Source organism: Rhodnius prolixus, unplaced genomic scaffold, assembly GCF_049639745.1.
Source record: "Rhodnius prolixus isolate KJV_2025 unplaced genomic scaffold, Rpr scaffold_2, whole genome shotgun sequence".
NCBI classification, from domain to species: Eukaryota; Metazoa; Arthropoda; class Insecta; order Hemiptera; family Reduviidae; genus Rhodnius; species Rhodnius prolixus.
This window is the reverse complement of record NW_027411592.1, coordinates 1,664,242-1,687,226: the sequence shown is the minus strand read 5'-3', so window position 1 is coordinate 1,687,226 and position 22,985 is coordinate 1,664,242. Positions and strand designations below refer to the sequence as shown.

The following is a 22,985-nucleotide window of genomic DNA, read 5'->3' as shown; positions in this document are numbered from 1 at the left end:
TTTTGCATCTTTCTATTAAAAAAAAAATTCGTTACAAGGCCAGTTTGGTTTTAGTGTAACTGCAAGTTTTACTAAGTGTTTGGTGTGTTGGTAATTTGCCTCAAAGGTCCGGATTCTGTAGAAGAATAATTTGTTTATTAGCCCAATTGAGAACAGTAGAAGGAGACAGTCGAGTTGATCGCACCTAGTGTCTTCAAGTTCTCTTCCGATTTCCTATTTCGCGTTTATACCGGAAAATGAATCTTTTTGCCTAAACATACCGGATGTCCATCGTACTTCCGAAAGCTTTATCAGCCACAACCAGAAGGACCCACTTCTCTCAATCGATTTTGCAGATTCTCGTTAACGATTTTCTTTAAGCTTGCTATGTTAAGTCAGCATACATTATTCCAGAGGAGCTTTTATTTCCCTAACTAAATTCGATTAATTCCACTACTGAGCAATAGAGTGCCAGTTCACCACCTATCAAATATTAATATTAAATTTCAATGTTAAATTTTTGTCGAAAATTATTGTTAAGTTTGGTACAATATTAAGGTTGACATAGGCCAGGGATGGGTCATAGGTTCGCCATCACTGACATAGGCAATATTCTAGGCAGGCAACTATTTCTTTTTTTTTAGCACAGATTGAAATTCCAAGGATTTGATTAGTTGCAGAGCAGTGATTGTCTCCTCTGGAATGCTTGATGTACTAATTGCAGCTTTTAGATCCCTCTTGCATGACAATTCCTTTATAAGGGCACATTAGGTGCTATTTCCGGCCCGTTTGCGGATGTTTGTTTCACTAAGTTCCTTTCGCTCCGCTTGCAATCTTAATTAATTTATTTTTAATACGCTCCAAGGCCAAGTAATGGTCTGAAGTTAACTATTGACCAATGTTTCCTCTAACGAAATCCCTAGAAATAACTTTCTACCTAGTCTGAACAGTCAGTGGTTTGAATAGCCCACTTTCATAGTTCTAATCTAAAATTCCAAAGGCTGAATTTGGTGTTTGTATGGGTACCCCTATTTAGACACTTGGGCGTACGTAGTGGTCTGTCCTGGGGCAATGAACATCAATATGTTGGAAAATGGAGCCATTAGAAGCCAGCAGTAGCAGTGAATATCAATATGTTGGTTTTTCCAGCCCTCATAAACAATTTATGATTTAAACCAACTACACAATAATTATATAAATAAATAAAAAATATTATGTTATTAGGGAATCTTGTGCACATTCATGTTTTCTGTTTAATAATATTTGTCTTTGATTAAAAATAGTATTTGGATTGTTATTGGTTGAGTTATTGCGCATCTTTCTTGGTATCAAACTTTAGAATTAATATGGCCGCTCTAAACAATAAATTTGGAAATCACAATTGGCCAGTCCCAATTTATCCCAGCAAGAATATAACGATTTTAAGGAAGTTGTGTTATTACTACGATGTCCAAGTTTACTGTCTTTGATGGCGTGCCTTCCAGCTACTGTAATGGGGTGATTGGAATGTCCAGAACTAAGCCCCCTGGCTGAAGTCTCTACTTAGCTCAAACAAAACTTTCGGTAAGTTACTGAACTGTAGAAAACGAAGTCTTGTTTTAGTAGAATCGAGGACTTCCACTCTTCTTATCTCTCTCATTTTGCTGCACTTCTAAACTTGCCCCTAGACAAGAGCTTTATTTCTATACTTACTTACTAACTGGTGCAACAGTCCTTAAAGTAGGACCTGGACCTCCTCAAGTTGTTTGTCCCCATTCGTTCTGGTCTGCAGCCTTAAGGCGCCATCTTCTTACTCCAGCCCGACGAAGATCTTCCTCTACATCATCCAGCCATCTAAGTCGAGGGCGCCCTCGAATTCTTCTGCCTCCTGGGTTTTCTTTTAACATTTTTCGGGGCACCCTTCCCGCAGGCATCCTCTCCCAACGTGTCCCATCCAACCTCAATCTCCCCTTCTTTATTTGGGCGACTATGTCTGGTTATCTAAACAATTCCATCAATTCAAGGTTCTTTCTGATTTTCCAGTCACGGCACTTCGGGCCAAATATTTTTCTTTCCCAAACCCCGAGTATCTTTTCACTTTCTTTGCTGAGCACCCAGGTTTCGCTGGCGTACGTGACGATGGGTCTAATTATTGTTTTATTAGGCTATTATCTTAGCCTTGCGGGACAAATCCTTAAACCGCAAAACCTTTTAAACAGCAAAGAGAGGCATCTGTTTCCTGCCGCTATTCTCGCCTTTATTTCTGTTGGTTATGTCATTATTGTTTGTAACAAATGACCCTAGATATTTAAAATCACTGCACGTTGGGAAGATGTGATTGCTTAACTGGATTTGTCCTTCTCCACGCGACTGGGCTCTCGAGGTTTGCGCTTTATTTTTCTTATTTTCTGAATTTAAGGGGTACCAAGATCTTGAGACTTTTTCAGAGCACTGCCGGCCTCCGGATAGTGTTCTCTCGTTAGGAAACTCCTAGGAAGAGAAGACCTAAGGGCCAGAAGCTGCTGGAGTCCAGCCCATGATCTCCAGCATTCGCTAAACACTCAGCTAATCCCTTCTCTAACATGGTATTATTATAATAGTGTGAATGATTAAGGTAACAATTAAAGTAAAGAATACAGTAATCTATACTCTTAATAATATAACCACGAGAATGAACAAATTAGCGCCAATTCGGATAATTCAAGGTAATCAATCCCCGTTTCTTGGGCCCCGACTTCTGGCCTAGATAATTATGCAAATCTGTATCTCATTATCTCTTATTACTGCATTGGCAAGTGAAAGATGTTCATGTTGTAGCGCGAAATCGCTGAGGAGCATCAACATGTGTGGCAGAAATTTGCAACTACAGAAGTAATCTTCTGTTCATTTTCCTGAATTAAGATATCCCACAACTTACTCGAAGAAGACCATTGCAGTTGATGTCCATCTTTGGTATATCCTAACTACGTACCTAGGCAAGGACATCTGTTCTGCTAAAATCTAGATCTTTTGTAAAAACATTAATTTTTACAAGTGATATCCGGTTGGTCGCCTCTCTCTTCTGAAGGCCGATTTTCATTCGTTGTCTTCTACTACAAGTTTGCCACTTTCTCAATTTCGCTAAGAAGAATTACTGAAATTCTGTATTTTAAGAAAACAGTAAATGTTAATTCCCGTAAGGAAAAATCCTGAGATTATGTTTTACAACAGAATTTTAAATCCCCCCTCTTAAAAAAAATGTTTTTTTTTCTTTTTAAATTTTAATATTTTGTGTTTTAATTGATTTAGAGCTTTACATTTTCGATTAGAAATTGATTTTACGATAATTCTTGAGTTACTTTACTCCGTAACATCTACGTTTTCTATCAACCAGCACCTAATCTGTTGGCTACGAAATTTCAGTAACAATTTTACTAAAATTACTGAGTTTGAAATATAGTTTCTTTTATTTTGAGAAATCTTAATTTGGCAAATTTTACAATTAAAAGTAACACTTTCGAAATTTTCTTCGTACTCTAAACTAACAGCTTTTTTTCAAGTAAGTTACTATATAATTTGATATCAGTGTTTATAACAGTGTATAGAGGTTATAACTGTTTATATTTTTAATTTGTACACCTGTTTATTTAGCTAACGGGCCTCAAAAATGGTCTAAAATAGAATGTCTCTTCAGGTTGTAGTAGAATTATTTTCATGCCTTTAATAATTGGGGGCTTATATTTTAATGACGTTAATTACGAAAGAAACAGGAGTAGTTACTCTGGCTGAAGCTGTTAATAACCGGAAGTGAGGTTTCTTCCTATTCTACGTTTTTGGCTAAAAACTCAGGTTACCGGAAGAAGTTCAATGCTTTAATAAGTATGAGAAAGTCGTGTGAGATATTTCTAAATTGATTATCGTGACGATGTTATTTTGTCTGCCATTTTTATACCCAACAGCGAGAGGTGGCTATTTTGTCTGAGTCTGTTATTAGTCTGGTTTATATGTTGAGCATGGCATTCAATGTAAACAAATGGTCCAGACACCCTCTTCCTTTTCTGAATCCAGCTTGTTCTTCCGGAAAAATATTGCGTAATTCAGCCCATTCATAAATTCTTTTACTTAAAATGCTAGTAAACAACTTACTAATACAATTGATCAGAGCAATTCCTCGATAAATATCTATCTCCTTTTTTAAGGAGCATTGTCATCTGAATTCTCGACCTCATTTTGGAAATATTTTATTTTTCAAAAAATTGAAAAATTTACATTAAACGTATTTAAAATATAATGCTCCCACATGGGTGTTAGATGTAGCAGAATGGAACCATAACAGAGTAGTTAGTAAAGTTTGTCAGTTCAAACTGACCGGATGAGTAAACTCGATTGCAGGAGCTAGTTTCTTGAAGGACTGCCAGAAGGCTAGCTAGCCTTTGGACCCGCCAGAAGTGAAGAACTGTGCAAGTCTGTGGAGGCTGAGAAAATTCGGTAGCTGAATTAATTCTAGAATCTTGAAGTTCCGTTTACTAGTAGTGTACATAATTCTAGATGATTTGAAGAATCTGTTCATACCATTAGCACACCCTATAAATACATGTTGAACAGTGAACGAGCTTGGTCCTGAACACCATTTATCAATATTGGATGCAAACTGTGTTCAGTGCGTTGGATTGTACTTTTAGTTCTATTGCACACATATATACGAGAGGTTTTTTTTTTAAAGAAATATTAAAACTAGTATTTCCTTGGCAGGCGGTCGAGTAGAGGGTGTGCTGCTGCTTAGAAGGACGCCTGGTTACGTAGAACACGAACCGGTCGCCAGTCCGTTATTCCTCATGCTACCAGCTTAAATTGTAATTGATATAACCTAGATATTGAGGTGGCCCACTCGGTCAGATGGAAGGTGTCTGCCAGTCGGTATGTAGCTGTTATTAACTTCTCTGGGCTTCCAACTTGAGGTAACTATCTAAGGCTGCCCTAACTAATGGACGGTTCACAATTTGAAAATATATACCTTCAATTTTTTTTAATGAAGTAAAGCAATAACATAAACATCTTCACGGGAAGTATAGATGATGGTCTCGTTCTATCTGTTGCAAGAGTCCAGCAGGTCGCACCAGGAGAGTATGCCTGTTTGTCAGTCCTAGTTCTAAAGATCGCAGGAAGCAGGAACAGAACTTCAGACTGCCCACATTCTACTTATGGCAGTCTTTTTCTCTAGGAACTTCGATTAAGGGCATTTCTCTGTTCACAAGAAGTTTTTTCACTTCTCATTTTTGAGTAAAATTAGAATTTTTGCTTTTGATCTCTACCTGTAAAAATGATTCCAATTCACTAATTTTCTTTAACATTCAAAATCTTCTACTATTTTTGCCGTGTTTTTGCCAGTCCATGCTGGAAATTTAAACAGTCTTACACTTCATCTATAGTCTGCAATCTACTTTTTGTGATGGTTTTTCGACTGAGTTTACGCTGTGTAGCGAGGTTGAGTTAACTGGATAGGCTTTAGCCGCGGTGATTCCAATTCTTTAAGGTTTTATTTTAGTACAATTTTTAATGTTTGATCTGTAGTTTTCTACGTAAAATTAGGGCCGATTTATTTTAATAAGAGTGTTCTTGGGTTGGGTGGGTCACTTGGCAGGACATGCACTCTGACCCAGTAACGAATACATAAAGGCCAGAGGACATCCTTTCGCGCCTTGGAGCCTTTGAGCTGTAAAGGTTCTTTGACTCCAGTATGTGTCACTAGTACTCTTGTTAGAGCGAACATCGCATTCTGCCCACAGTACCTATATTGTTGTGAAGACTGGTTGTTGTGAATAAGTTGACGCAGTCACATGCGTGTGATTATAGCCTGATATGTACAGTGCGCGGAAGTATTAGGCAAGAAGAATAGTAGTATTATGTTTAATGTCGGGCATTAACATTAACCTAAACGGCAGGTAATTACAATATTTAACTAGAAACTATAGAATATAGTAATGAGAATAATAGCTGTGGCGAGACAGTTCGAGTGTCAGGGCTTAAAGACAATCTCTGAACTGGATTGTCGCTTGAAAGTAGTATCTACGTCTGTCCTGAGCATAGTTGAGAGCGCTAATGGTCTGAGCTTGCCCTTAACAAGCCAGTGCCTTTTATGTATTCTTGAAGTTATTACCTCTTCCTGACACTACATGTCGACCTAATCTGGTCTCTGCCTTTTTATAGGGCAAGTCAATCCACTAGGGTGTCTCACAAGGAATGGGGTCCAATCTTGAGCAGTTTGTGACAGAGGCTTATCTTGGTGGCCTGTTTTTGATGGAATCAGGCACTTGTAGACCAGAGGAGATGTTGCAAAATACCACGGGACTAGACCAAACTCTCGTTCTGATCTATACGTTCATGATAATTAAAACGAATTTCGCGTGTTGAGCATTTCTTGGGTCAAAGCAGCAAAAAAGATTGTGGTTTGTCATGTTTTGTCCTTAAATGTCCTTTCCCCTGATCTACAGCATGACCACATAGTCTGCTGTGGACTCTGTTGTTACTCAAGTGGAACAAAATGCTGTGGCAAGAGCTTGGGTTAACCGATCTCCACAGGGCAGCAGTCCAATCACCTTCCACTAATTTTTATCCATGTTTTTTTTTTTTGCCCGTCCGCCAGATTGCAGCACCTAGACTGGACCCAAGTTCAATCACCTCTGGTATTAGAAGTAATCAGCTGATTTAGAAGATTGCCGGTGGAAATTGAAGGATACAGTACGGCTGCTGCTGAGCGAAGCTGCCAGGATTACTCACTTCCTCGCACGATACCCTGGTTAAGAGGGTCTACAGAGTATTCTATATCGACTTACCACCAGAGAGATCCATTTGATGACCTCTGAGGAGACCAAGGTTCTTACGAATTGGGTCTGTCTGTAGTGTGTGTGCAGTCAATATGGCTGGAAAATGGGGGAGGGGAAAGAACAGGAAGTTCAATATTGGTTTAGGCGCCACCATCGCACCAGACAAACCGGAAGTTCCAATTGATTGAATCGTTTTTGTTTTTTTAACTTTTTCCGAGGTTTTCTGGAAAACCGCTGGTACGCTTTTCTTTAAACAGTTCTGCAACTTGTTTTTTTGTAGTTTTTCTCGAAAAAATTCAGTCAAAGGCGGCAATTCGGGGGTTGTGGTAGTTGGTTTTCCTCTAAAATCTCATCTCAGCTAATGCACGGAACTTATCATGTAGTTATTTAATGTGGTTTAGATTTGTTCCAAAAATATCAAATTTGTTGACTGCAAGGGAATCCACTCAATCGATTTTTTGTATATTTTAGCATTTTTTTTTATTTTAAAAATGAACCTTTATTGTGAACTAGTAAAATTTTGAAGCTATTTTATACGTACAACTTGTACTAAGTCCAAGTTTTAAAAATTTTTTATTACTTGGACTGAGGTAAAAGTGTTGGTGGCTCACTCTACAATTTTTTTTTTTTTTAAACATTAATTGTGACAGAAAAGAAGAATAATCATGATATTGGTAAAGAGTTAGCTGCGACAGTTGTCAAAGCTTGCTTGGCAGATGGAGTAGCATTTTGCGTGGCCAACGAACTTGAGGACTTGGCAGGATGATGCTTTCTTTGATCAGGGGTTGCTAATTTAGCAGCTACATGAGTGGTCCCAGTACGGGAGCCATGTTTGAAATAGTAGTCACTTGATGGTGGCCACCAATAAGTGTAAGCACAAGTCAATGCTCCATATCGGTAACACACCTGGCGTGGACATACCTCACTCTCTTCGGCGCTTATTGAGCGATCCAGAGTTCTGAGTATTTTAGTCGTTACTATTAATACACAGTTTTTGAAAAACCAGACGGGGAAGAGATTTAGGCTATCAGTGGTTAGCGTAATTCTAATTGGGACTCACTCGGGGATCAAATTGCCTCAACCGGAAGTATTACTTAATTGATTTAAAACTGTCCTAGGACAATTTCTTTTCTTAAATTGCTCCCAAGATTTCCTGTAAACCTGGTGTGTACAACCAACCTGCAGTCAGTTCATAACTTTGTTTTAAATAATTTATCTAGAAAAAAAAACATTTAATGTTATTCTAAAGAGGAATGGTGTTACGTTAAAAATTGCCATTTCAGGACAGTGCTTGTTATTGTTTTCACAGTAAGAATTCCGAGTCTGAGAAAATGAATACTGTAGGAACTTCATATATTAAGTCGTGTGAGTGTTCAAATCAGATTTCAGAGGTGAAGAGGGGGGTTACAGCACCATGAATAAACAATGACCAATTAAAGTAGACAATTTGAAATATTCACCAGCCAGCTGAATAAACCAGCTTCAACATAATGTTTATTCTTTTTACGATGTGGTTTTGTTTTTTATTATCAAAGAGATATACTGACAGTAAACACAGCAATGTTATTGTTATTCCCTTGTAATTATGTAATCAAAATGGTAATAAAGATTTGTTTTGCTTGGCGGGTGGGGGAAATACTGATTAACAAATATGTACGTGTAAACAGAAAACATACTCAAATACGCGAAAGCTAATGTTTTGCAATTTCGCTATCAAGGTGTATGTCTGGTTTAATGCGCTGAGTGTACATAACCTGGTTTTGTTTGTCACTTACTTTTTTATAAAACTCTAATTTGTCTGATTGCTGTTATGGCTTTATGGTGAAGACTCTATTACAGTCGCAATTTCCCCCATCACCGGAAATAGTTATTCGAGTTTGATTTAAAACGCTATCTAGGACTGAGTCGTGCTATTTTCCGGTATGGACTTTTCAAGCCTCTTTGACTTACCTTTGGTACCAAAGTTTTCCGTAAAATTCGTATATTTTAATAGCCACTCTGTTTTTGGGTACGGTGCTCTGAAGCGCTGAAATGTGTACCAGGTAGACCAGACAGACGTTAGTTGGGCTGGATTGGAAGTAGTTGTTTTTTTTTTTTTTTTTTTGCGCATCAACAGCTGTCATTAGCGCCCGGAGCTTTTTCCAGTGCACTGCCGGCCTCCGGATAGTGTTCTCTCGTTACAGACAACACTGTCCATCACCGGACAGTGAGCTGTAAGAAGCTCCTAGGAAGAGAAAATCTAAGGGTCAGCTGCTGGATTCGAACCCGGGACCTCCGCGTGGGAGTCCAGTATGCTAACCTCATAGCTAATCTCTTCCCTAAGTAGTTGTTGGTGGCCTTACCGATTGGAAGTAATCCAGTAGCAAGTTCAGATGTTCTTCTTTCATAGGTAGTCAAAATGTAATTATTTTCTAAAAATTTAATCTTTAGATTTGAGAATTAACGTTTCTTAAAAAGTATCAAATAGACAAAATTACTTGGGTTAAATAATTGCTTGGTGTGCGATTGCTTGGGTTTAGCTATAGGCGAACTCGAGCTCATCACCAAACAACTCTTGTGCGCACTTATAACCTAACCTAACCCAACCTAACCCAACCCAACCCAACCCAACCTAACCTAACCCAACCTAACCTAACCCAACCTAACCTAACCCAACCCAACCCAACCTAACCTAACCCAACCCAACCCAACCCAACCCAACCCAACCTAACCTAACCCAACCCAACCTAACCTAACCTAACCTAACCCAACCTAACCCAACCCAACCCAACCTAACCCAACCCAACCTAATCTAACCTAACCTAACCCAACCCAACCTAACCTAACCCAACCTAACCCAACCCAACCTAACCTAACCCAACCTAACCAAACCTAACCCAACCCAACCCAACCTAACCTAACCCAACCTAACCTAACCCAACCTAACCCAACCCAACCTAACCTAACCCAACCTAACCAAACCTAACCCAACCTAACCTAACCTAACCCAACCTAACCCAACCCAACCCAACCCAACCTAACCTAACCCAACCTAACCCAAACTAACCTAACCTAACCTTTTACAGAAAAAAGCTTTCATTTGAGCCCCCTCCAAAAAATGCCGACAGATTAGATAATGTAATGGAAGTCACAATAGATCAATTAGAGATACTCACTTTATAAATCTAATATTTTTACAACTAATTTGTTTCTAAAACTCGCAAAATTTAGTGAAGTCCACAGAATGTAACTTTCTAACGGTGACAGCAGCTAGATGAGGAAGTAGTGGTTTAGTAAGTTCCACTTCTTTCGGAAATTGTAAGAAAAAGTTTTTTAGATTATCTGTACTTGTTTCTTACCATATTTTTAAATGAAATGAGAAAGCTGTGGGGGACCTGAGATAAGAAGCATGTTAAAGCTATGGGTGATCTGAGATAAGGAAGCAATGTCAGATAAGAAAACAATCTGAGATAAGAAAGCAATGAGGGATCTGAGATAAGAAACCAAATGGAGGATCTGAGATAAAGAAAGCATGAGAAAGCTGTGTAGGACTGAGATAAGAAAGCTGTGTGAGACTGAGAAGAGGAATCTGTTTGGGTCTGAGATGAGAAAGCTGCGAGGTACAATTTTGAAAAGATCACAAAAGAAAACACAGAAATACTAAAGATTGGTGAATTATATTTTGTTTTGATTTTACTTGATGGCAATTGAAACTGAAATTTCGGAGATTTTTTGTTTTGAATTATCCTGTTATTTACTTAGGCTTACTTCCTGTTTGTAAAGCAGATTAACAGGAAATAGGAGTTAACAATAATGTAAATGGTGCGACATCTGTCTACCATCAACCTAAAAACACTTAGTTTATAAAACCTCCGCTAGATAGCATTTCCACCGCTATTTTATCTCCCCACTTAAAAGATCGTATAAAATTCTTTCTCTGCAAAAGTTTATTTAGTCTCACCTCAAAATTATTGAGGCCAACGAATAGAATCAGAAATAATAATAATAATAAAAACAAGGTTGTCGGTCAACATTTTGAGGTCAGTCCTACCTCATCATCTTCACCTTTTTTCTTTATGACTCATTTTATTGTTTGATCATTATCTTATTGATATAGAGAGAGAGATCTTTATCTTATATTTTTATTGTTGACGATAAGGCATGATATTTTTTTTGGAGGGAGATTCTTTGGTGAATCCAATCGTAGTTGAAATTATTTGAGCGATTGATAATACGTAATAGTATTTTTTACGCGTTTTGGTATTTACCGTTTATTACTTCTTACTTCCTGTTTCTCTAGGAAGTAAGAGGAGGACTGTAATGGGGACACATTTTTTATTTTAATCGGCAGACCGGAAATGAAACTTCTCAGTATTTCGAGATTCCCTCATAAACTTCTCCTTTAATTCTCTGTATAAACATCGTATTTAATTTCAAATTTATAAATTACAACTTTCATTTGGATAATTTGATGAAGGTCTCTTCTAAATGAAGGTGCCTTATATTTTATTTCATTTACGATTCTATCATTTGTGTACTGATAAGGATTATTTGTTATTCTAATTCCGATTTAGAAGAAAATTCCTCAATTCGAAACAGGGTTTTTTTTAAAAAAAGTTCAGTGAAATGTTTTACAAACTTTATTATAATTTTTGGGTAAGAATAAAATGTAAATATTGTTTGCAGAAAATTTGTAAGTTAGACACAAGAGAAAGTGGTGTGAGAAGTGTTCGCACCATAAGATTGTTTATATTGCTTGTGGTTATCACATTTCGATGTTCCGAAATTCTCAACAACTTCTAAAATCATTCATACTTCGTGACGAAATTTGTGCATAGTCACGTGCTTCTCTCTAGTTGTATGAAAGTTATGTGAGGGTTGATTGGGAATGTTGATGTTTAGAAGTAAAGTAAAGAAATTGCGTATTTTTTCAGGCGGGGCTTAACGTCCAACTACCAATTAGGTGTCGTGAACGGAGGCGACTAGCAAACATACTTTACTGTAAATTTCTTTGATTAACCATTAAATAAAATCCTAGGCCTAAGATCGGGAATCGAACCCAGTACAAAATGCATATTAGCTTCACAGGTCTCGCCTCTAACCGCTCAGCTACCGTGGCGCCTGATGTTGAGAAGCTACCGTCCGACTAAAAAAGAACGACAAGCTTAAACAGGTCTTCATAGACAAATCACACGACTTCCTTTCTAGAGAAAACCACTAAACTCCAATTGTATAAAGTTTGTTTCTTATTAACACTGAATTTTACCGAATGTGTTTAGTTATCGATGTATCGATTGGGGCATCTCATTTATTTTCAAAGGTATCTAAATGTTTAGCTTCACTTTCTAACCACCGTCACCATCAAATTCAGTAGTGTGAAATAGTTTTTTTTTATATTTTCAAGTTGAATCGACATTTACTCAGAAGATTTACGCATCCTTAAAAGAAAATAATTTGTCATAAAAGTAGTTTTATGGTAATTCTATGTTGCTTTAATGTTTGTATATTTCAAATTAGCAGCCATTGCAACTGGTAAGGGAAGGGCATGACTGTGGGTGTGGTCACCATGAAAATACTGAGTTCTAATTGGTGAATCCAACCCGCCCATATTTCACACCTCTACCTCTGCAATTTGATTGGTCAATTATTTAACCCTAATTATTTTATAGAAAAATATACTTTAGAATTTTTTTACTAATTTTTCCCCCGTAGGTATTTGATAGATAATCAGATTATGCAATAAAAATACAATATTTTTTTTGCGATTATTTATGCTACAATCAGCGCTATAAGTAACAGTGATAACTGAGTAACAAATGATAAATAACGAGTGGAGAAGTTACCCAGTGGTAACACTCCCAAATATTAGATGGTTAGTCACTCCCTTCACTGGAGAGGAGATCACGAGGCCACTGTCTTTTAAGGCGTCTTGTCGGCTTGTCAGGAAGAGTACTAGAAGAAAGATTTTTAGCTAGAGGATTTATATGAGATTGCAGGCTGAAGTGAAGTTTTCTGTATCGTGTTTTCAGCGACTTGGGTGACAAAAGGAATGTTAAGGTCAGTGTGTATAGTCCAGGTTGGAGACATAAAATGAAGCGTTTACAATTCTTTGGAGATTGGAGCGTTTGGATGAATCCCACGGCTCCATTCCATACGCCCAGGTGGGTTTCAAAATAGAAGTATAAATCAGTGATTTGTTGTCCAAAGAGAGTTTTGATCTATCGTCTGAGAGTCTTTTAAGTATTCGATAGCGCCTGTTCAGTTCTGTTCTTTTAAGTCCAGTGTGGGGGAAAAGTACAAAATGAAAATATTTTTTCAAATGAGGTTTATTATTATATCGTTTCATCTTATTTATTTCTTTAGGAGAACATAAAAGACGTAGATTTGAATGATTTTAGTAGAAAAGTAGGATAAATCTAAATTTGCATAGATGTGTGTTAGGAGAAGAAAGTTCGCCATTTGTCCTTTTAATTAAAACTGGTTTTCTAAACATGTGGTTGAAAAGGTAAATGGTACTCCAGTGCTAGATGATGCGAGCAACAATGAACGATTCTAATAGTAATCTAATGTAGTAACATCTCAAGAGCCTGACAACAATGGAGGTTGACTTTTTCTCCTTAGAAACCCTAAAAATAGAGATATCTTGTGAAGCCACAATTCCCAACTTTGAGTCTAACCAGTAGCAGCCTGAGAGTTTCCCTTTAAAAAGGTATTTTCGCTTCAAAACAACATTTTGATTGCTTCGCCTAATCCAATGGACTCAACGACAAGCATGTAATTGGTTTAGGCCATCTAAGTGCTTATTTCCTGAAAGCGGGTTTATGCACCAGCTAACTTCTTTGACTTTATGTCATCAGGTATCTGTTAGGATAGACTTGTGGTGATATCAGATGACTGATCTACCGTGATGCCAGTGTTGCCATTACCGTTAGTGACGATGGAGAATTTCTAATATTTTTAATAATGTAAGTTGGTACACAAATAGCAGCTAGACCTTGTCGGGGCTCCGACGGTCTCCTGTTTGAATATTTTGGTAGCTCAAGGTTTCCTATTTCAGCTTTTCGAGTCCTTGAGCGCATTTCTAATAATTTGTTTCGTTTTATTATTTAATGATTTTTAACTATTAATGTATTTCTTTCAATTATTTACTATAAAATATATCCGTAGATATATAAATTAGGAAATATTTTTATTTCGAGAAGAGTTGGGAAATGAAAGTGCCCACTTTACTGAACTGAATTTACACTTTTGTTTGAGATTTTCTCAAATAATCTTCACTCGTTTGCACTCAGGGATCAACAACATTTTTATAAATATTTTCCAGTAATATTTTGATAAAGGATACTTAGGAGGGTAGAGGTGCTTACTTATGCTCCCTTGAAGTACCTTTGGAGTCACTCACTATACAATTTGGAGACGAAACCAAATTTTTATGTTTAAGACAATTAACCGCAAGTTCTGTCAGTAATGTTTTTTACGAGTTTTTATTTTTAAACTTAATGAAACCATTGCACACTTGTTAATCGACTTTTTTAAGGCATATTTTAGCAGAATACTTGTGATTCTTAGGCTTCTCTCTAAAGGCTTCTTCGACCCTTGGTGTAATTATACGTTTCACTTTTTGTTTATGCAAGTTTACGCTTTTTAGCTTTTGATTGCGTGATGATATACTGATGTAAGTTATGACTGAGTGTAAATGTTTAGTTATGCTAATATTTCCGGAGATGTACACAGTTAATAATGGCGACATGCCGCGATGTAACCAGTCAACAGCAATCAACAGGGTTTTTGATCTGGAGGGACCAAAAACAAAACTAAAAAATTGTTTCTTCTATCTTAGCAGAACTCCTGGATTCAGGTAGTCGAAACATGAAGTTTCAGCGTGCTGCGGATTTTCTTCTTCAAGAGATTTAGCTCTCTTTGTTTTCACAACACTTCCTTCTATTAGCAAGTGAAAACAGAAATGTAGTGTTTAAAGATTAATTGTAGCTCTGTTGGTTAGTTTATAATCGGAGAATTAACCGCGACGGTAGCCGAGCGGTTAGAGGCGAGACCTGCGAAGCTAATATGCATTGTGGTACTGGGTTCGATTCCCGGTCTTAGCCCTTGGATTTTATTTAATGGTTAATGGTTGTCCTTCTATTAGCAAGTGAAAACAGAAATGTAGTGTTTAATGGTGGTGGTGTAGTATTTCTCAGAATGTACCTCTGATCTCTGAACGACCCTGGCCTACATTATGGCCTAATGAGGCATCTACCTATTATAATTTTATAATTTTTATTCCTTTTGTGCCGATTAGATATTTCTAGTACAATTTGCGCCCAAGCGATTGTCTTCTAGCGGAGAACGTCCCACAATATTTTGTTACTGCTGTTTCAGCAAGTGGTGACTTCCTGGTTTACAGGTTACTCTCTATTCCGCTGGTATTTAGGAAGAGTGAAACCTAAACTCACTCTCACTTCCGTTTTACTATCTAGAATCCTGCCGTAATCAAAAAACCAAACTTTTTTACTCGTTTATTGTGAAAATGTTTCTACCCAGTGTGAAGGATTCACACAAGCTGTAGTAGCAGCCTCTAATTTCGTCTACTATTTTCTAGTAGGTTGATCGTCGTCTCTCCAAATGTTTAGAAAACGCCCAAATTACAATGCTGCGTAAATATTAATTATTGGGGCGATTTTTTGGTTCTCCCAAAACTATCTGATTGATTGTTACGAGCAGTTTTCGTGAAAAGTGACTGGTTACCTTTAAAGTGAATTTTATTTTTAAAAAACCGGTTACAGCATGTTTGTGATTTTTGCAGATTTTTTTCTAGAATAAAACATGAAACCTTATTGATCCAACGCGCCCAATCCATCTGACGATGCACATGGTTTAATCATTTATTGTCCTTTTTTTAAAATAGTTTGGTTTACTACACAGACTTTGTTAACTCCCTGAATACTGGCAGATTTCCGCCCTCCGGCCTATTTTAGGCGCTTTAACGTGTGCTTTCTTCAGTGAAGCGCCGGCCTCCAGGCAGTGTTCTTTGCCTACTGTCAACAGAGCTGTAATTAGCTCCACTCTGTTCAGAGGGATTCGAACCCACTTCCATACACTAGCAACTGAGCTAATCTCATCCCAACTGATCTAGTCAAAGTCGACTTCAATTTGAAACGTATTTCCTGGGGAGTTCTTGAAGGAGGGAGTGCAATTAGCTCCCCGAAGTGACGTCCCAGTAGAATTGATGGTTGTAATTAATAGGAAGTTTCGAATTAGAAGTAGAACAGATTACCGGAAATGCGTTTGTTTGGAGCGCCTTTTTGAAGTTTCTTGGGTGAACTGTTTCGTTTGAACTTGCATTAGGCTTGCATTAGTTTGGTTTAAATTTTTCTTTTGGTTTTTGAGGAAGGAAGCTGTGACGCCTTTAACTACCTTCTTTGCTACTATTTCTTATTTCTTTTTGTGACGTATTGATAGAAATTACGGAAGGAAGGACGGTGAGAGAGAGATAGTGTGCTAAACAACAGGCTTTCTACACTTTTCTATTTCTTATTAAATAAAGGAACTTCTTTATAATCGAGCAGATCCACCATTTTGATTTTCTACCGGAAATATTTTGATTTCCGCTGAGTCTGGTAGCTCTTTTTCTCGAAACTAGCAAATATATACATAAACTTACAGATAGATTTGTGAATGGTTTTCCATCATTTTTCCGAGAGAAAGTCTTGTGAGTCTCTCCAGACCAGATGCTTTCTTCAGACTCCAGGGGTGACAGACAAACAGACAGACAGACAAAAAAGTTAACATGTAAAAACTACCTGTTTGATTACAAACAGGAAAAAAAAAGAAAAAGAAAATAAAACACTATCCTTCTTCTACCGTAATGTTTTTAGTTAGCAGAGCTACCAACATATTCGTATATTTTTGCTAGAAAGAAGAAGGGGGATATTGCGGCCAGTGAGGTTGGCACACCTGCAGCCACCTGTAAGCCCAACCGCTCTCGGCGACCTCCAAGTTCAGTCACACTGTCCTCTTTCAAGCAGTCGGACGTTTAACTTCTTCTTTTCGTCCTAAAACTTATTTACCAGTTTCTGCTAATTCTAACGGTTTTTTTCTATTGATTTTATGTTTTGGTTTTAAATTTCATTGCCATTTTGTTTAAGTGAGTGGAACGTATAAAACGGAAACAGTGTATTTAGTTATATTGCAGTTAATAATAATAATAATTGCTTTAGTTTAAATTGAAAAAAAAAAACGTAGAAATATATAAACATATATTAAGCAATATTATGAACTACCTGGATTGTTGAACCATTAATTAAAACAAACTGTCTATTAAGGTAAGCAAGCTAATTGAATTTGTTACGCCTAGTTTAAAAAAACATAATTTTATCTCCACATTAAAAACATATTACACGGAGCTATGAACATTAGTTCTGTTTTATAGTTTCGCTACTGTTTTGCTCGTACAGTTCTACCAACAGTGAATCATTAATTTTGTCTAATCTGAACAACTACGTATATGACAAAAATTATCTATCTTGTTTTGTTTTAATTATTTAGGTAAACAGATTGGCAGAACTGAATGTCTATGTTTTAATTAAATTAACACTGTTTTCACCAAGTTTAAAAAAAAATAAAATCCTAATTTGCACGTAATTGGCACTTTTCAAATAACTGTATTTCCTAGATAATTTATTTTGTAATTCCCTAGCTACATGATGGGCAAAAAAAATGAGCAGCTTTGGGGTTCTAAATTTGAAAAAGAAAAAAAAAATATTTTCTCTGAAACTTACTAGAGAAAATGTTAATTTCCTGTTAAACTCTGACCGGATATGATCGTTTTGAGGTCTTCTTTGTGCGAAACAGTTTTTCTTTTATTATTTTTACTTGGTGTGCATGTGTGGTGCGGTTAGGAAATTGTAGCTTTTCACTTGATGATGAATATTTTCCAAGCTAGGAGATTATTTGACAGAAAACTTTCTTCTTTATTTCATTCAAACGTGTTATTTATCGAAGGGAAATCTTGCTCACACATACAATCAGTATCATCCTAACTTATACATAATCGAATCGTTCATACCACCCTTTTTGTTGCTTGCTTCAAAGAGATTCAAGTCTTTCTGTACATTACATATTTTTAAACTTTTCACCTTCCCGGTATTTTCACAGTGAGTCGAACATATTCAGAAAAAGTCGACTTTACAACCATCAGAGTACAGTTCTTGTGTGTTTTTTTACCACCGAGATTTGGCTTAACCCAGAGCAATGGAAGACTTTTCTTCCTTGTTAAATGAGAACGAGTTTTAACTGAAATGTCCTGCCCCTAAGCCCATCTACAGTGTCGGTGATAGCTTTTCTTTTTTGGTAATCTAACAATAGTCCGCGTGACTTTGCTTAAGAATATATTGTTTGCTGGTTCTCAGTAAAGGATTGTTTATCTACAGCTATCCAGGAACACTTGGTTCGACAACCCCTGTTAAAGCTAACAGTGTATATCTTGTTGGTTTTTGTCATAATAACTGTTGTGAGTATTGGTTTAATTAGAGAGTTGGGTAACTGTTTGGTTGCAACTCAATCTTCTGGTGACTCTTGGCAAACTGAAAGCAACTGCCCTAATATTCCCTAAAACTGGGTCTGTAAATGAAAACAGCCAAAAATAAAAAACTCTGCCTTCATCTTAAGTCAATTAATCATAAAATGAAAAAACTCCAAATAGTCCATGTGTTTGACTTTGCTAAGTAATTAAGACTAAACTTAATTTTCTTAACTTCCTAAGTAAGCGTTATAGAAGATATTAAATTCACTAAGTTAGTTACGTCACTAAGTTCCAATTACTGGTCAATAACAACTATCAGTTGAGAATGTTTGTCCTTAGCTAAGGGAAATGGTTTTCGCAGTAGGTATCGTTCGTCGGACACAAAATCGGAAAACCTTTGTAGTCTTCAGTAGTACCTGGAGGACAGACATCTTCATCATTGAATTTACAAATCTATCCTTAAAGAATAGGTGACAAGTTGGAAACAAACGCGTGATGAATCTTTTCCAGATTTTAGTTTTTACCATTTAAAAATCATTTTCTCATATCGAGCTCATATTGTAGACATGCCATTCTACACTCATTGGCGAAAATCGAAAACAATCTAGATCTCCACTCAGATCAATATCCGTTAAATTTATCTTTACAATCTACAGATACAGTCCAAATTAAAACTTTCAAGTTCCCTAGAAAATGATAGAAACTTCGAACCAGACGATCCCTGCACTGTCCCACTTCCAGGGGACTTATAATCTTGCAATTAGGGATTTCGATTAAAGGTCCTTTACTTCTAAACATAAAACCAGCGTAGAACCGCCAAAATCCTGGTAGTTCAGAGGAGAACTAAACTGCCACTCAGACTCCTAAGAAAGCCGCTCGAAAGAAGTTTTGGGAAACATAAGAAATTGGTGGGCTGCCCGGATGCTATCGGCCCCAAAAAATCTACATTTTAGATTCACCGAGAATATCTGTTACGTTGTTCATTAAGTACGAAAAAAATGGTTTTTGGTCAGTTGGGTTTGTATCCACGGTAACCTAAATATCAAGAAATATCGGATTCCACTGAAGTTGGCACCACCCCAAGGTACGTTACCTGTAGTTTCAGTGAAAACCGGAGAATGGCTTCAGGGTTTCCAGTTCTCGATTTACTCATTGCTCGAAAGAAATTCGCCAACTTTTATTTGCAAAGAGAAAACTTTTTGATTAAGGGCAATTCTAGGCGGTGAGGGCTGTTAAGTTTGCTTTAAAGTTCCACTTTAGAGCTTTTAAGTACTTAATTTCATCAAATAAGTTTTATATATAATAAATAATCAAAATCCCCAATTTGTAGATAATTGGAACTCTCAGATTGCTCTTTCTAAAATGCTAATATTCAAGTGAACCGACCTTAAAAATCAGATCTACTGAAGTTAAAATTTAAATTTTCAAATAACTTGATTACCCAAATTGCGGCCAGCAGAAGTTGTGTGGGTGCTCACATCCTGAATTTCCGTTGCGGAAAAAACGCATTACTTGGTCTGAACGAGACTTCAGAGACAGCAAGCATGACGGTATCTTCTTCGATGATCAAACATGATTATCGATTATTATTTTCTGTGTAATGTACTGTTCGATAACCAACTGGTACCATTTATATGCTTGAAGTTCTGAAGCGCACAGTAAATAAAAGAATCAGGTAATTGATGAAGATCTGTCAATAGACAAAACAGCCACAAATCCTAAGATAGTATTTGAACAAAGATTCGCATTGTTCCTCTGGCTGCAATTAGTGAACAAGGACAGTCAGCTCAATTAAGACGCCGTTAATTAGACGCAATTTACTCACAAGTTATCGTGTTCTTGTGGAATTGTCAACTTTGGTGATTATTATTCATTGTTATGGCCACCACTGACTGCGTCACCACTCCCAATGAGCCAACCACGTTGCTAGTTTCACTAATAACATGTTTTACCACTTTACAACATTCTTGTCAATAAATTTTTTTAATGGACTGCTATCAGCAAATCGTGCGCTGTGTGTTTTTCTTTAAATGATTGATCAGTTTTTGAAACAGTGCGAGAGAGAATCGTGAGTGACGTCGACATTTCCACACCAAACTGATGGTGCCTCTGATGGTGGATGAGAGTCCGAACCGGTCAGGAATGCAATGCGCATGCCTGCTAAGTAAGGCAAGGTTGCTCTTGCGCGCAGGACCTTCCTGATTCCGTTCTCCTTTCCCGCGTGTAACCCAAATGCGAAAAATCACCGAATCTCGGATGGTTTGGGTCCTTCTCTAATATGGTGTTCCGAGTTCAGGCAAACATGTAGATTAAATTTGTTTTCAAAAATTACAAATTTGAAGAGAATCTATTCACCAGGATTGGCGATTTCAGGGAATTACGAGTTTTTTTTTTAGCATTTTTTCCCCCCTCTTAAATGGTAATTTAAGGAAACTTATTTAATTCAGAATTCAACTACTTTTCAGTAAAAATTCTTAGCTACTAGAAAGTTTCATGGAATTGCAATTGAAGATCTTGGTGCTACCAAGGAGTTATCTACAGTTTTTTTAAATTTTTAGTAGGGACCAAAAGACTAAATATGCTTTAAGATGTATTCCTTATGTTGGGTCTGCTGTAAGGATTAGTTAATATATTGTGATGGGGTCATTTGGGGCTCAATTTAAACTTTCCTGGGGCATTTTTTAAGCTTGCTATAAGCAAAAGTTATTTTGCAGCTAACTCTTTTTTGCACCAAAATCATAATTTACAGTAAAACTTGAGTACATGTTAAGTACTTTAGTCACAGATTTCTTGTTTTGAGCTTTTAAGTTGGCATTTTGTGTCTTGTCGAAGTGAATGTTAGATATATTATTATGACTGTCAAAAAGAAAAATAATAATATCTACCTAATATAAACATTAAATAAACCTAATAAAAACATTTTTTGTTTTCCAAGGAATGCAAAGAATGTAAAAGAAAGTTATCTGCAGAAGAAAACTCATTTTTGCTCACAAATCTAACCTAGGTTAGAGAATAAGTAATAAACGAGTCTGTATAAAGACTAGTTTATGCACCAAAAGATGTAGAATTGAACATACAATAGGGGGCGCCGCTAAACACATATTCTGAAAAAACTGTAGATAACTCCTTTTTGCACCAAGCTCTTCAATTAGTAAAACTAGTTAATCTTTATTAAAAGATTTCTTAACATGTATTTCGGGTGAGAAGTGAATATCCGAAATCCTCAAGATCGTCAGACTTTCTGTCGCCTGCTAAGAGTATACGGATAAACTTCCCTGATATCCGAAACTACTTTACCATCTTGCTAAACTCAGTTTTTTTGTTATATTTAGAAGAATGGTTCCTTCGCCACTTTGACCTGCACTTCTTTCGCAATCCTTATAGATCCTTATTTCCTGGACTGGAATATTTTGTACATTACTAGAGATAATAGTAATGGTAATTGAATTACGCAAGTCAGTTTTACTTCAACACTTTCACTTTTCGTACATTTAAAATTATAAACAATTTCTGAGTTTAGAACTATTTTTAGCGATCTGGCAATTCCATTCAAATAGTTTGTTCTGTTGTCTTTTATAGCTTTTCTTGTTTTCCCATCCTCTACATCTTAAGGTGATGTTGAAGGCTCTCATTTAAAGATTAATTGTAGCTCTGTTGGTTAGTTTATAATAGGAGAATTAACCGCGACGGTAGCCGAGCGGTTAGAGGCGAGACCTGCGAAGCTAATATGCATTGTGGTACTGGGTTCGATTCCCGGTCTTAGCCCTTGGATTTTATTTAATGGTTAATGGTTGTCCTTCTATTAGCAAGTGAAAACAGAAATGTAGTGTTTAATGGTGGTGGTGTAGTGCTTCTCAGAATATACCTCTGATCTCTGAACGACCCTGACCTACATTATGGCCTAATGAGGCATCTACGTATTATAATTTTATAATTTTTATTCCTTTTGTGCCGATTAGATATTTCTAGTACAATTTGTGCCCAAGCGATTGTCTTCTAGCGGAGGACGTCCCAGAATATTTTGTTACTGCTGTTTCAGCAAGTGGTGACTTCCTGGTTTACAGGTTACTCTCTATTCCGCTGGTATTTAGGAAGAGTGAAACCTAAACTCACTCTCACTTCCGTTTTACTATCTAGACTCCTGCCGTAATCAAAGAAACCAAACTTTTACTCGTTTATTGTGAAAATGTTTCTACCCTTTTGTGAAGGATTCACACAAGCTGCAGTAGCAGCCTCTAATTTCGTCTACTATTTTCTAGTAGGTTGATCGTCGTCTCTCCAAATGTTTAGAAAACGCCCAAATTACAATGCTGCGTAAATATTAATTATTGGGGCGATTTTTTGGTTCTCCCAAAACTATCTGATTGATTGTTACGAGCAGTTTTCGTGAAAAGTGACTGGCTACCTTTAAAGTGAATTTTATTTTTAAAAAAACCGGTTACAGCATGTTTGTGATTTTTGCAGATTTTTTTTAGAATAAAACATGAACCCTTATTGATCCAACGCGCCCAATCCATCTGACGATGCACATGGTTTAATCATTTATTGTCCTTTTTTTTAATCAGTTTGGTTTACTACACAGACTTGGTTAACTTCCTGAATACTGGCAGATTTCCGCCCTCCGGCCAATTTTAGGAGCTTTAACGTGTGATGTCATTGGTGCCTCCTGGAGCTTTCTTCAGTGAAGTGCCGTCCTCCAGGCAGTGCTCTTTGCGTACTCTCAA

General features: G+C 36.9%; 1 protein-coding gene across 5 annotated transcripts in view; it reads left to right on the top strand.

Moving 5' to 3' along the window:
• The window catches only part of LOC141448734 (uncharacterized), a 124,786-nt gene that overhangs the window by 4,859 nt on the left and 96,942 nt on the right, over positions 1-22,985 (top strand). The window contains exon 1 of one of the 5 annotated variants that reach the window (XM_074117308.1): positions 16,802-17,062. The exons of the other annotated variants lie outside the window; for them this stretch is intronic. The gene's annotated coding sequence lies outside the window, so the exon portion shown is untranslated. Of the gene's footprint in view, positions 1-16,801; positions 17,063-22,985 lie in introns of those variants that run through there. 5 annotated transcript variants of the gene reach the window in all.